The sequence below is a fragment of the Cydia pomonella genome, chromosome 9 (assembly GCF_033807575.1).
Source record: "Cydia pomonella isolate Wapato2018A chromosome 9, ilCydPomo1, whole genome shotgun sequence".
Lineage (NCBI taxonomy): Eukaryota > Metazoa > Arthropoda > Insecta > Lepidoptera > Tortricidae > Cydia > Cydia pomonella.
The window spans coordinates 21,116,769-21,122,768 of record NC_084711.1 but is presented as its reverse complement, the minus strand read 5'-3'; positions in this window follow the sequence as shown (position 1 = coordinate 21,122,768).

Here is a 6,000-nt window from a genome sequence, read left to right as displayed (position 1 = left end):
GAGTAGCTAAGAACCTAGGCGTTATTGACGGAGTGACGTGCGCTGTCTATGATTTGATAATTTTTTTCAAGTATTCTAGGTATTGTAGCGTCACCTATTTAAGGTTTTTTACTAACCATATATTGTGTTGTTATAGCTCAAACGGATAAATAAATAAATAAATAATAAATAAATATTATAGGACATTATTACACAAATTGACTAAGTCCCACAGTAAGCTCAATAAGGCTTGTGTTGAGGGTACTTAGACAACGATATATATAATATATAAATATTTATAAATACTTAAATAGATAGAAAACACCCATGACTCAGGAACAACTATCCATGCTCATCACACGAATAAATGCCCTTACCAGGATTTGAACCCGGGACCATCAGCTTCGTAGGCAGCGTTTTCGTTTAAAGCTCGTAGCCAGCGTGATTTTTTCCGACAACATCGTTATATTTCAACCAATTTACACAAAACCTTAACAAGTTATGTACCTAAGCCTTCCTCAAGAATCACTCTATTGATAGATGAAAGTCGTATGAATATCCGTTCAGTAGTTTTTAGTTTTTTTAAAAGATGTAGTGAATTGACGTTTTCCCCTAGACTTGCGGACGCTAGGTTGCGTGACAGTCGTGCACATAGCGAATAGGAAGATCGATAAAAATGCACATAGGCATTTTTCTAATTTCGATTTTCACGATACCTGTCCTGAAGTACCTAATATCTACTAAGTAGATCTATATTTTATTCCTTGTTATTTTGTGTGAGTGTAAGTATATAAAATAAAATATAAGAAACATCTTACGAGATTGTCGAGTAAAACTTCAATCAAAATTTATTGTCATCTCGATCGTGAAAACTTAAAAAAAATCTTATCAGACTTTAAACCCGCATTGGTTTTATAAATGGTTTACTGAATCCGCATATTGCCGACTGGAGTACTTTCAAATCAGACTGAATGCACAAGAATTGCCGAAGTAAAGAGAACCCTTTAAAATTCAATGCCATAATAGATATGCTTAGAATCATTTGTTGGTATTGAATCGAATAATTTAATATTCAATAGTGGAATAAGCTAGCTTTCCGCATATGTAGGTAAAACAGAACAGCCTGTATATCTTGGAGGATTTAACAACTGGAGGCGCCTTTTCTGTACAAAACAGTCTGCCGATTTTGGCGGGGAAGGGCACGTCAAACGTATGAGCCATGTCAGATAAATGTAAGTCCATAGAATATAATGACCATTGGCCGAGGTTTTCGACTTGTTAAATTAAATCCTCCAAGCTGTATATTAGCAAGGTTTGTATGAGGATATTTTTTTTAAACCGGCAATATCTTGCGAGATGAATATACTTATAGGTCATACTACTCATACCATAGAGAAATAAGAAGTAATAGAGTTCTCACTCCAAACATCAGTTTTGGTACCAAAATGCTTATTATTTTCGCGGTCGACATCTAGCATCGAGTAGCGGAACTCTCAGTACTGCTACTCGATAATAGATATCGCGGCAAACAAAAAGTCTAATGCTCAACGATTTTCCGCTAATATTATAACTACAGTAACCGGAACTCTATTTTCAACTCCTACGCTTACTCTGGCTATAATGTTAGCGGAAAATCGTTGAGCATTAGACTTTTTGTTTGCCGTCGAGATGTCGCTAGATGTCGACTGCGAAAATAATAGGCATTTTGGTACCAAAACTGATGTATGGAGTGAGCACTCTATTACTTCTTATTTCTCTATGCTCATACCACAGATCATATAATACTAGTACAGATACCCAATCCCATACTAAAAACGCGCACCGTCCTAAGTATCCAATACCTGTAAGCTATTTTTTAGTTCACAGTAACGAACTAGATGGCGCACGGAGCTAATAAAACTCTCACAAATAACATGCGTTGAAATGGCGTCGAAATACCTCTCTTGCGACATCTGTTGTAGCTTTCACGCACTAAACCTAGAGGTCACATATATTGTTAAGGTCAATTATTACTAGATGGCGTTTCAGATATCGATGACGAAATTAAAATTTATTTACAAATTAAGTCAATTTACAATTATGATGTCAATTTTAATTTAATGTTACTTTTTTTGTACTGTAATTAGAAGTTTGATTTGGTACTTTAAGACATCAAAGTTTCGTTACAAATCACAAGTCGTGTTCTTATCGCTTAGCTTGCTTCGGCGCGACGAGCATTCGAGTAAACCAGCGTAATTATGACTTTTAGATACACAATAACGCATAATCAAAGAGGACTCTTATGCTGGATGAAGGTATCTAGTACCTGGCGCTTCACGGTAGGGCAGAAAGAACACGGCATTAAGCGGTATGATTTGTTTTAATAACTCTTGGCGCTAAGCGTTGCATTGGTTGCTCGGCACGTGGCCTTGAGAGGCCCAAGGTTGCGCTTATACAAACGATTTAAATAAAACGTTCGTCAAAATCGAAAGTCAAAAATATGCGCATATTCAAAAAAAAATATATTGGTACCTACCTAGAGATATACTAGGCAGTATTGTCTAAGATTTATTATGATATAAAAAGAGCATGTATACAGGAAAGGAATGAGTATTTTTAAGGATGATCAATTGATAATTTTGTGTTAAAAAATAAAGGCCACCACTTACAAAAAATAGGTACCTAAATATGGAAGTGTCTCGTTAGACAGTTTACGCACTTGCGATTTCCGTATGTGGCTATAGCGTGATAAGTGCTTAAGAGGAAAGAGGACGGCCGGTTCTCCATACAAACGTAGTCCCCATTTTCCTCTCTGGATGTTGACATTTAGGAAAATATTTTTAAGTAATTTGATGTATATTAAACATACCTTGTCTTTTGACTTTTTTCGATTTGTGTATTATTATAAAAATTAGGAGCGAAAAATAGATTTCAGATTTCATACAAAATTTTTAATGCTTCTAACTCCTATCGAAAAAAATCAAACGTAGAGCCATACTTGTGGTTGATATACGACAAATTGTGTCAAAATATTTTTGATAATGTTAATATCTAGAGAGAAAAATGTGGACTATGTTTGTATGAAAAGGTAGTTTCGCATGCGTCCTCCACTTTCTTCTTAAGAGGGAAGTGTATCACGTGATTGTCCATACAAAAAGAGAAAACGTTTTTCCATGATTTAGTAGTATGTTATTGACACAATGCCAAACATAGGTTTCCTATTTTTAAATGTGCAAAACAAAAAAAATTTTTTTTTTTTTTTTCAAAAAAGCGAAACTTATAAACCTACCTGAAGCGATCGACATCAAAATGAAAGTGATTTGTTAAGATTTAGTTAGTGGAAATCATTTTCTCTCGAAATGGAACTGCATAGAAAAATTACTGTTATTTCGTTAGATTCGAAAACTATTCTTCCCTCTTAATAATCCCAATTTCAAGTGAAATTATAAGGTTTAACATGACTCATAGGTAGGTTTTTGACGTGAATAATAGGGAGAACATATTTTGATTTATTCAGGAAAATTAGGTTATTGTAGGTATTTAATTTGTTATGCTATCAAGCATCAGAGTGCCCAGCACGAAGAGCGAAATTTCATCAACTGCTGCAAAAGAAATTTCGATTCAGAAATAAAGTTTAATCCGTATTAACTCCGTATCGTCTGTATCCGTATTACTTATTATATTTAGTAAGAGGGTGGGGGGAGGGGTTAATTACGTGAGGGGATCAGGGGGGCCAGGCCGAATTCACCGAACCAGTTTCACCGAAATTGAAAAAACCGGGAAAACCAGGTTTACCGATTCCGATTTTTTAAATAAGTACCTATATAAATTACATCTTATACCTTTAAACGAGCAATTCTTGTATATATATATATTTCTGTGATCTCGGAAACAGCTCTAACGATTTCGCTGAAATTTGGTATATGGGGGTTTTTGGGGGTATACAATCTATCTAGATAGTCTTATGTTTGGGAAAACGCGTGCTTTCGAGTTTTCATGCGTTTTTCTTTCGACGCAGGATATGGTCGCTAATTTCGTGTTACCGGCAACTGTCCTTCTAGTCCAGCGGGTTAAGACGCGGACTGCTAAACGAGTGTGACGGGTTCGAATGTCGCCCGGTGACTAACTTTTGTTTTTTTATATGTTCAAGTTTATATATAATTTTTTATTGTTTTAGACAAGTTTAATTTAGTAAAAAAATGACCTATGTAATAAGAAAAATTACAATAGATGGCATTACTCTGTGACAAGTGCTGTAAAATCGATTGTAAATAATAATAATTGTCAGTTTACATTTTACTTTTTAAGTTTATGTAGATTATCACCTATACACCACCATATTACAATAAATAGTTATAACCGAGCAAAGCTCGGTCGCCCAGGTACTATATCATAATATGAGCTAGAATGTTTAAAAAGGAGTACGGATTTTTACAGATATTTCTTAAAAACTCTTTATTCAAATATGGGTCGCTTGAAAAAAACTAGGTTTCTACGTACCGTACCTACCTTCCCATCGTTTCATTATCTGATTTGTGCACTACCTAGACGACAAGAGACACGATTAGCGCAACTCGCGCTATTGAACACTGTGCGAGTTGTGTGGATAAACGAGCTTGATTCTGAACGGGTGTGGCTTTGCGTGTTTAACATTCTAACATTGCAATAAAAAAAGCGTGTAACGTTTTTTTCCATAATTTTAAATTAATAAATAAAATAATTTTATTTCGTATTTATTTAATTTAATTTTTTAACCACCAAAGTGTGTTTTGTAGCTTATTCAGTACGGCTACCATGAGTTGGCATTTGACGTTTACACTAGCGACTGCTTGAACTTGATCGCAGTTTATCTCGCTTGCATTAAAGTAGGTATTGGTGCGATCGAGTTCACGCAGTCTGTGGCGTAAAAGTCAAATGTCAACTCATGGTAGCCATACTTGTCCTATCATGTAAATATTTTTTTATAATTTTTGATATATGATATAAACAGATTATTCAACATGTAAAAAAAACATCAAATTAAAGTCACTGGAGCGCGTCAGCGGGTAGTCAGTCGCGCACCATGTATTCGAAAAAAGAAAGAAAAAGGAGGGGAAATAATAAGGGTAGGTATGTTAATTTACATGGTCAAGGTGGTTTTTAATATGTAAGAGAGTAGCAGGGTCACAAAGTTACAAAAAAAAACGTGACCTTGATTTACTCGAGCTCGGTCGGTCTTTTTTTTGTTTATTTTTTTGTAAATGTAATGAAGATTTCTTATTAGAAAACAATCAACTTGTAACGTTCGAGTTCATTATTTTCAACTAACCGAAAAATATACGGGAATACCCTCAATACCTCTTTAACTTCATTAAATAAATAAAAATCTTTTTTATTGTTCAGATTCTTGCCAACCAATTCAAACTATTAAAAGTTAACTTCATGTTAAAAATTTACATTGTCGTACAAAAGGCAGTTACACAATGCAAAAGGCAATTATGTTATAATTTTCCGTATGAATATACAACGTAAGCAAAATAATAGACTAATAGATAATGTTTTTTGACGTAAGTCGCAAGTATTAAGACGATTGTCGGCCCAATGCCCTTGAGCGTCGGGGCCTCGGAGCGAAGCTAAGCGCTCTGTCCCCGCGACAATCTCATGTCTCATGACGATCGATCGCACGCAACGACGGTCAAAGAATAAGATGCAGTGCAGAGGCGCGCGGGTGGCGCTATACTCGTATTTGAGTATCATCTTTTGCAGACGTTTTGTTGTTTGATATGAGTAGATCATGCATTTGGTGAAGGTACCGTAGTAACCTCGCAGTAGGACACACACACAAAATACACCATACACCACGAATTATTTATGATTTTGTGGCACACTTCATATATCCGTATCGAGTGTGGTTTAATAAATATAATAGTTTTTGGTTTCTATGAAAAAGACACGCAAATCAAAGTTGTAATTTTAAGATTTTTTGATTGAAATTGGGTTTTACGTGCACTTTTATGCTAATCTATGAATTTCAGACGATTAAACATGAAACGGCGCCCGGAG